At 38.6% G+C, this 9,796-nt stretch overlaps 1 protein-coding gene across 1 annotated transcript in view; it reads right to left on the reverse strand.

Annotated features, from left to right (window-relative positions):
* LOC112152010 (neurocalcin-delta A) overlaps positions 1–7,914 on the reverse strand; it is an 85,402-nt gene extending 77,488 nt beyond the window's left edge. The window contains exon 1 of the mRNA XM_024281213.2: positions 7,763–7,914. The gene's annotated coding sequence lies outside the window, so the exon portion shown is untranslated. The remainder of the gene's footprint in view (positions 1–7,762) is intronic.
* Positions 7,915–9,796: the final 1,882 nt, after the last annotated feature.

Genomic DNA, 9,796 nt, shown 5'->3' on the forward strand with positions numbered 1-9,796 from the left:
CGTTAACTTTTTTTATGTTCTATAACTGAAATTGTATTGAATTAAAGACAGAATATGGCCTTTATTTGTAGTTTTTGGACAAAAGCAATCTTTATTTCAATAAATAAGGCGGAAGACAAACTTTGATCAGACGGCTGCAATGAACAGAAACTGATCATCTTCTTCTTCTTCTTCTTTTCCTTTGGGCTTTTCCCTCCAGGGGTCGCCACAGTGAATCAGTTTCCTCCATCTAAGCCTGTCTTCAGCATCCTCCACTCTAACACCAGCCACCTTCATGTCTTCATTCACTGCATCCATAAACCTCCTCTTTGGTCTTCCTCTAGACCTCTTTCCTGCAGCTCTAGACTCAGCATCCTTCTACCAATATATTCACTGTCTCTCCTCTGAACATGTCCAAACCATCTCAGTCTGGCCTCTCTGACTTTATCTCCAAAACCTCTAACATGTGCTGTCCCTCTGATGTATTCATTCCTGATCCTATCCATCCTGGTCACTCCCAAAGAGAACCTCAGCATCTTCATCTCTGCTACCTCCAGCTCTGCTTCCTGTCTTTTCTTCAGTCCCACTGTTTCTAGTCCAAACAACATGGCTGGTCTCACCACAGTCTTGTACACCTTTCCTTTCATTTGAACAGAAACTGATCATGTGTGGCCAAAATAAGGAATCTGTGAATTTCGCCTGGAATTTTTGGGGTATTTTCATTCAAAAATGTGTTGATTAGTTTTTTGACTAAATTCTTGTTTTTTTAATGAAATTACACATAAGAGTTTCATTTTTGTTGTAAAAACAGCTTGTTATACAATTTTGGGGTTTTCACAGCAAAATAAATCTAATTTTTCCAGACGGAATTTTCTGTTTTTTCATGATTTTATGTCTGATGTGTGAATAGAACATGGAAAAATGACTAAATAAAGGCAGTGTCACATTGGAGAGGTTGTACAGATTAAAATAAAATAATACCAAATAAGCATGTTAAATTGAAAATACAGAGGTAAATTCAAAAGCAGACAAAAACAGAATTTTAAGCTCTAGGTTCCAGAGGGTTAAACTTTCAAACATTTTGTTGTTAACCTCCCTTTCTCTCCCAAAATTTGGCATGGTTTGGCATTCATTGTGTTTATTTATTGATCTCTTCAGTTTCCTTTGCTTCCCCTAGTGGTGGAATTGCACATTGCGGTAATTTCTTTAAAGAGCCATAACTCGCCACAGGAATGGGCTAGAAACTTGCTTTCTTTTTGAAAATTCTTGTAAATTTTTTTTCTTCATAACTGGGCCAGATTAATCTTGGGGGGGCCAGATACGGCCCACAGGCCGTATGTTTGACACCCCTGTTTTAGACTCAAACAAAACAATAGATATAAAATAGTTGTTCTTTAAAGATTGGAAAACAACCATTACGTATAGCCATAAATCCCAAAGTTTGTTTCAGAGCAATAAACTGGCACGGCTCTTATTAAAGTCTGTTGATGCTAAGCTAAATCAAGACAACCCCTGATTTTACTTACCTTCAGTTGAGTGATGTGTTTAGTTTTTCACTACTTTTGATAGATAAATGAAACTTCTATGAATGTTTTCTGTCTGTGTAGTTTACTTGCTAATTCCTAGCACCTGGCTGTGTTTCCATTCTTAACTTGTTCTGTTGCTCTGTGGTTGTTTCAGTCGGTCTTTTTTCTACAGTTTGTCAGGACTTGTCACACCGGTCCTCAGTTGTCTGCCAAACACATTGACAGTCATAATGTACTCCCTGTTGATAGAGAACTGCTATCTGGTTAACCATGGAATTGGTGCTTTTCTTCACACTTTTCATTATGTACATGAAATGCAAGCTATTCCTTGTGGTTGTTTGTGTTTTGCTGTCTTTCTTAAATTCAGGTTTGGACCTCTGTGAAAACTGTGAACCATCAGCTTGAGATTAATTTCTTAGTTTTGGTGCAAACTTCAGGTGACTTAAGGTTTGGCGTTGGGCTCCCCCATGAGGACTTTAAAGTCTCATTTCTACTGTACGGTCTGGTATTTTGACCGTTTCCATTGTAAAATGGACCCATTAAATAGTTCCGACCCGACCCTCTTGAGGGCCTTTGTCTGTTGTAGGTCCATAGAAAAATTGAACTGGACAGTTGGGCAGAGCGGCTGTATCTACCTGCTCATTGTTAGAAAGTGACGACATTAGAAAGCTTCAATATAGCGCTAAGCTATCGATTTCGTTTTCCTCTTTACGGCAGTATTCTTCTTCTGCAAGCTTCTTTCAAACAACATTAAATTTCTGTTATACACGATGTACAAAAAGTAAAGTAAGAAAAAGACGAGCAGCTGGATGACCTCCATTGTTGTTGTTTTTCTAGTCGTCGCACTACAATGACGCAATGAAATGCTAGCGGTCTACACCAGGCATGCACAGAGAAAACAAACCGCTCAGTGGAAGCGAGGCTTAACTGAGTAGAAACGCTCTTCCAAATTAACTGGACCACACCGTATCTCTCCTTACTGGACCGAACCGTACCAGACCACTCAGTAGAAACGAGGCTTGTCATTCTGCTGGGGGACTTCATTGCACACAACAGGCATGTACAGGGGGGGTGATTGGGAGGAACGGTCTCCACGATCATAACCCACAAGTAGACCTAGATCTGCCATTCTCTTGGCTACAGCTCAAGGATTGACTTTGCATTCACATCACTGGTCTAGTGCTCCTATGTTCTGGACAATCAGGTGAAGGAAAGGCAGGCTAAGCTTTCAGGTGTTCATCACCTGGCGTCAAGCTAGATCAGATAGTGGGCAGTGGAAATAAGGGTTACTTCACAGGGCAACAAACATCTAACAGATGAGGTCACCTGGACTGTGTGAGTCATCTTTCACATTTCTACATCTTCCACACTCACAAGACCCAGTCAATTTAGTTTGGACTTTAGTGAGATTGCCCCGCAGATCTCTTCCTAGACAGCCATTATTGGCATGTCCCCTGATAACGAGGCATGCCCAAGCAACAGTCCCAGGACATGAGGTTATATCTCTTGGATGGCCTGGGAAGGAATTGGTATTCCCTCTGAGATTATTTACTGGGCATTCGCCCGCATTACCCAAACCCTAAATAAGTGGTAGTTAATGTATGTATAGTATAAATCGCAAAACTCACTACCCCACTTTAGAGTGCACTGGGCATAAACAGGGGTTCTGCATCCTGCCTCTAGACACATAGCCTGTCTTGGGATGATTAAATCAGGAAATCACAGGAAATAAACTTTGCTCCGACCAGTGCTGCAGCTATTTATGGCAGTAATCTCTTAAAACAACAAACTTATCATGATTTGCAGCTTGTTTTTAGCAAGACAACAAAGCACCACATCTTAGAGACATGTCATTTGAAGTGAAGCACTCGATTAGCCTCACCAAACAGGCTATAATGCTTGTGTTTGTCTAACTTTGTATTCTTTTGTCAGATCTGAAAATAGCAGTTTGAAAAGTTGTCATCATACAGTAAACAGGGTTATGTTAAAGTTATTGTTTTGAAACATTTTTTTCTGCATTTTTCTTTTTTACTTTTTTAACAAAATAGGATATTTACAAGCCAACTGCTATATTAATAAGATTTACCAGTTTATTATATTATTGTTATATTTAAAACAATGCTAATCTTTTTTAGTTTTTGCATTTATGTAGTTGTAGAGCACATTCACACCTTCAGTTAAATATGACTGGACTTTCTCCAAGAAAAGTAAAGTCTAATCCCTCAGAATGACCATGATCTCACAGATAAAATCCACACTGCACTTTGTTATGTTATTATTATCTGAATTGTGTATTCTTACATTAGACTGGAGATGAGTTTATGTTTCAATTTAATGCTGCAATGCTTAATGACTCACCCTAATAACATTGCTCTATTACTATTGCACTGTGGCATGACTTTAGAAGATGAAATTGCAAATCAAGTATAATAGTAGCCCCAACCTCTGATGAGTATTTCAACACAGGTCCAATGAAGGACAGAGAACAGACTGAGAGCTAGATCTAAAATTATACATGATGAACTGATAGGATAGGTGAAACGTATACAAAGAAAAACCATGTGATTCATAAAGTATAAATATTAAGATCTGAAGTTAAACATTTCATATTGCTACTACTCCTGTCAACATCACCAAGCTGGAGAATTGTTCAGACAAAAACACTGATGTTATCAATGAGAGGCTTTAACAGAATTACAAAAAGCTTTATTTGAAAACACATTACGCATTCAGATGATGTAACACCCCAGGCAGATGGGTGTTACAAAGCCATGAAGAGTCACGGTACAGAGAGTGGCATCAAACCAATCTGCAAATGGAGAGCTTTTCCTCACACGTCAGAGACTCCGCTTTATGTGGCTGGGTATCCTGAGCCTGAGAACCAGGGCTGTGTATCTTTCCCTCTCACGTGATTTGATACACAACTCGATACATGGTCCACGAATCGATACATAAAGAATTCAACTAACTTTACGATATTATTTTACCAAAAACTCTAAAATATAGATATTTCTTATTCATATGGAATGTAAAGCTCTAAATAATAATGTACAGCATTTGACAGAGAAATGTATTCAGGGATTGACTGTGACGAGGCAAGCTTATGATTGGACGTCTTTTTGTTTGCATTGCATGTACATAAAAAGACAAAGATGGTAGGAAAAAAAACAGAAAGAGAAACTGCAGTTTACTTCTTGGTTGATTTTATAGTATTTAACAAACATAATCTTGTTCATATCTGTGGTTTTCAAACACAGATGATCGGTTTGTTTTCCGTAAGTATCCATTTTTTACGTCCCAAACCGATACTGCTGCTACTCCCACTGTCCAATAGATTTTTCAATACGTATCTAATATCTTTTACATCCCTACTGAGAACCCATCATCATCAATGTCTTTCTCTCTATATAAAAAAGTTTCAGATAGAAACCAAAGGAGATTTAGTACACACATCCATTGTTAAGTGTTGGTCAAGTTGAAACTAGAAGTCCTTCATTCATGGTCATCTAAGAAAACAGTATTTTGAGGACGCCAGTGTTTCCTGCTCTGAAGGACTGCCTGAGCTTTAGAGGGCCAGCTCAGGTCCAAAGCATACATTTAAATGCATTATCACTGAAATGTCTTTTTTCTCACATATGCTGAAATGCAGAAGCTTCTGCTGTGAAAATATGAAGATGAAACAAACCAAAGGGAGCTTTATATCCTCTCCAGTCATCTCCACAAATACACAGAGTGAAGGTATTCTCCTGCTTAAGCTTCAACCGTGGTGTCTATGGGAAACATGGATATTTAGTTGGTGAGGCAAGGATCACTGGTGTGAATACTAGAGACTGAATGTGATATTTGACAGTAAGCTTGAGCGTCAGTGATGAAGAATTTCAGATTATTTCATCCTTCACTGACCATAGACAGACCATCTATCGTTCTCCACTATTGTTCCAGCCATCATGTAATGTCCTGAGGTAGGTAGTCTTTCAGTGCCAGTGAACAAACTTTGGCTGATGTGTGAAAAACAGAAAAATCTGCCAGTAATTTGACTCGCGCACATTCTTCTGGGAGCGGGGGCTTCAGTAGACTGAGCTGTAACCGTGTCCTTGGTTTCAGCAAGGAATGCAAACAATCCTGTCTATCCTTCCTGGGAAAACTGAAGGACAAATAGAGACACTATTTCCCACACTGTGCTCGTGTTTGATAGGGAAAATGTGCCAAAAAAACCAAATGAGTGATTCTTTACTTTCTGCCCTGGTTGGACTTCTATGATACATGTTTGAATGAGTGCAGCTATCATTCTGCTCAGCACTAATATTTGGGCCGTCCATTAGCTTTTTGTTAATTATTTTGTCTATTTTGTCCAGTCTATTCCTGGAGCAGTCTTGTCAGGATCAGATTCCAGGCATAGAAAAAAAAACATTATGTATTGGTTACACAATCCTCAGAGAAAATTTATCACTAGTGCTGCCACAAAGATTATTTTAATAGTCGAATAATCACCAATGATTTTTTCCAATTAGTCGACTAATCAGGTCATACACAAACTGGATGCAAACCACACATCTTAACCATCATTAGCTTTAAACTAACTAAAAACTATATACAGTGCTGTGATAATGCTATTGTGAATGCTGTTAGTTGATTTTGGCCGCTGAAGATGCTAGTGCTGATAGCTGAAGATGCTAGTGCTGATAGCTGAAAAGGCTGAAATTGATAGTTAAAACCACTGAAGTTGATAGCTGAAAGTGCTGAAGCTGATAGCTGGCTAAAATATGTGCTAAATCCCAAATTAGCCTAAAAAACAGAAAAAATGTAGGTTAGCCAAAACAGCTAGCATGTAGCTTAAAAAAATAGTTAAACTTCACATTACTCTAAACAAACTGAGAAAAAAGCCTAAATTAGCCAAAGCAGCTAGCGTGCAAATATTAGCCTAACTCAAAAACAGCCTAAAAAAAGCCTAAATTACCTAAAACAGTTAGCATGTAACTGAAATATTGGCTAAACTCCAAATTAGACTAAAAACTGAAAAAACATAAATTAGCCAAAATAGCTAGCATGTAGCTAAAATATTAGCTTAACTACAAAACAGCTTAGAAAACAAAAAAGCCTAAATTAGCCAAAATAGCTAGCATACATATGAAATATTAGCTGAACTCCAAATTAGCCTAAAAAACTAAAACAAAAAAATCATGAATTATCCAAAATAGCCAGCATCTAGCTGAAATATTAGCTAAACTCCAAATTAGCAAAAAAACTGAAAGAAATTATAAATGAGCAAAAATAGCTATCTAGCTGAAATATTAGCTAAACTACAAAATAGCTTAAAAAAACAAAACAAAAAAAATCCTAAATTAGCCAAAATAGCTAGCATGCAGCAGAAATATTAGCTAAACTCTAAATTAGCCAACAAAATGAAAAAAGAAATACTAAATTAGCCAGAATAGCTAGCATGTAGCTGAAATATGAGCTAAACTCCATAATAGCCTTAAAAAAAAACCCTTAATAAATGCCAAAATAGTCCAAAAAGCCAGCAGAATGTCAACTTTCAACTCTATACACTTCAACTCCACTTATAATAAAGTAACGACTAATCAACTAATAAATTAGTCGTCAGCTATTTTGATAGTTGATTAGTAGTGGATTAGTCGACTAAGTGTGGCAGCTCTACATAACAGTAAAGTAGTTTTTCCATCTGGCCAGTGTTTCTTCAGCCAGATGAACATAAACGGGTCTGGGCTTTCCGAGCTGTCAGTGCTCTCTGGTGGTCAGAGATGTTTCTCCTGAACTCAAACATTGACTTGAGTCTACCTGCTGCAGCTGCTTCTGTCTGCACAGACAATAATCATTCAGTCAGCTTCATGGAGAACTTTCTGCTAAAATGTTGGTGAGTTGATCATGGGGCCACATAAATGACCTCTGACCGAAGGCTCCTCATCTGGCTGCTTGAATGACCTCCAGCAAAATCTGTTCAAATTTGTTGGAGCACTATCTCATCCAGATGTGTGTCAGTCTGGTTAGCCTCGCCAGCTCAGGGGTCATGTTAGTGGAAGATGACGGCTGTGTCCATCGGGATGCTACGTCTGTCAGAGGAGGAGGAGACGGAATCGACCGGCCGCCGTGTTTTAACGTTAGCGGTTCCGAGCTGAACCGAGTCTGGCCGCTTTCGTTTTCAATTCCAGCTTCGTGTAGCTCGTTTGTCCCAGCGGCCGTAAACGCGACAGCGGCGGTTCAGACGGAGACGTGCCGCTCACCTGCAGCTCGCTTACCTGTTCAGGAGGGGACGCCGCGGCTCTTCGTTCACCTGGAATCAGCTCACTGATGACCAGCGCTCCGCTTCACGTGTCCACAAGTGTCAGCGCGTGCAGAGGAACGCGCAGCAGATGTTCCACGCGGGAAGTGGAGTGACGCGTGTGAATAACTACGTTACTGAACAACCAAGAAAAGCAGCCACAGAAAACACCCATCGTACCTAACCGATAACACAACTGTATCTTTGTTTGACTCTCAAAGCTTTTAATATTTTTCTAATTAATTTACGTGTGTGTGTTTAGAAAAAAATAGGGTTTACTGGAATAAAAAGCAGAGTTAACCTCTGTCTGAGGCTCTTCCAGACACGATCTGCATGACGTTCTTTCTACAGTTGATTCTTTGCGCCGCCCAGTGGACAAATTATGAAATTGCAACGTCTGAATGCAAAATACAAGAAACCAAAGAAATAATCAGACAGGCAGANCTAATCATATACCTGTCTTAATGAGGTTCATCACTGGGGAGTGCACAGTTTATCTATACGTCCAGCTGCTCACTTGTCGCTCGTAAATTATTACGACTTTACCACATTTAAAAAGGTGATTTAGTCTTCTTAAACAGATGTGCAAGTGTTGGGTTATTATTATTTTTTTACATTTTCAATATATCAAATCCATTTGCTTTCTAGATTTTGTCCAGCTCAAAGCTTAAAGCTTAAAGCTGCTGTGAATTTACAAAAAATTCTTTTGTAATTAATTATCCCCCAATTTATTTGCCTTTATTTCTCTCTGCTTCAAGATTTTTGTACTTTTATTTTTGACAAATACAGACTCAACAGCTTCCGTTATTATTTAATAACATTACCGCTTAAAGTTTTGTACTATTTAATGTTTTAAGCTATGATTTAGTGTCTCTTTTTCCATTTGTTTTATTGCATCTTTGCAGATTAATCATTACATTTCAGCAGAAAACTGAAAAGCACCTGGTGTTCTGTGGGCGCCCAGCTTTATCAAGTTCATTTGACTCTCCTTGAATGACATTTAAATACAGGGCATGCAATATGGGCCATTAGCCAATACTTTTACACTCTTCCGTTGGGTTATGTCTTGTAAACTCTCAAGTACATTGCCCCTACTTGGAAAATTACATCAGCTCAACTAATTTATATGTTACCTTTCAAACAGAGGTGGTCAACAGAGCAAAGCCAAATAAAAAGATCCAACTTAGAATGACAAAAAACTGAATTTACAGTATAAATAATATCATTATGTAGCTAAGATAAGATACAGTGTACAGTAATTTAACTGTTTATATTTTAAAATATTGTAGACACCAGTAAGTGCTCTGAGTTTTACATTTATAACGTGTTTCAATGACCTGGTTTGGATTTTTTTTTTTAACTCTGTGACGCTTGAATTTATTTCCAACTATGAAAAAGAGAAAAAGTCACATGTGTTTTTGGTTTAAAGTTGAAGTTAAATTATAGTAATTTTGGAGTAAAAGTGGTTTGATGCATCAATATGAGTTCATAGTTGCGTTGATACAGAGAATCCGGGAAAGGCTTCGGTAGCCATGTTACCCCAAAAATGGATAAAAATTAATTATTTTCCTCAAAAATATTGAAATTTGTTCACCATGAAAGTGTGAGACATGTAAAAAAGCACATATACAGAAGCAGGTGTCTTCAGCTTACCGCCATCAACCATTTAAACCGGGGGTCGGCAACCTGCGGCTCCGGAGCCGCATGCGGCTCTTCAAGCACTGCCTTGCGGCTCAGTGGCGCTTTTTCAAAAATGTTTTGATAATAATTTAAATTGTTGGAAGGAAATATATTGTAGCGATTTAGGTGGGAGCAGAGCCACAGAGTACTGGCAGATTAAATCTAGACACCACTTGTGTCCCATACATTGTATGATCCCTCGTGATTGGAGTAGGAAGCGCACACGCGGGCCATGGAGACCAGCTGGTGTCAACATTTTTGACCACCAATTTTTTGACAGCTCCGAACCACAGAACAGCCGACACTGTGAGGAGCCTGACTCATACACACA

Source organism: Oryzias melastigma, linkage group LG16 (assembly GCF_002922805.2).
Source record: "Oryzias melastigma strain HK-1 linkage group LG16, ASM292280v2, whole genome shotgun sequence".
Taxonomy (NCBI): Eukaryota; Metazoa; Chordata; class Actinopteri; order Beloniformes; family Adrianichthyidae; genus Oryzias; species Oryzias melastigma.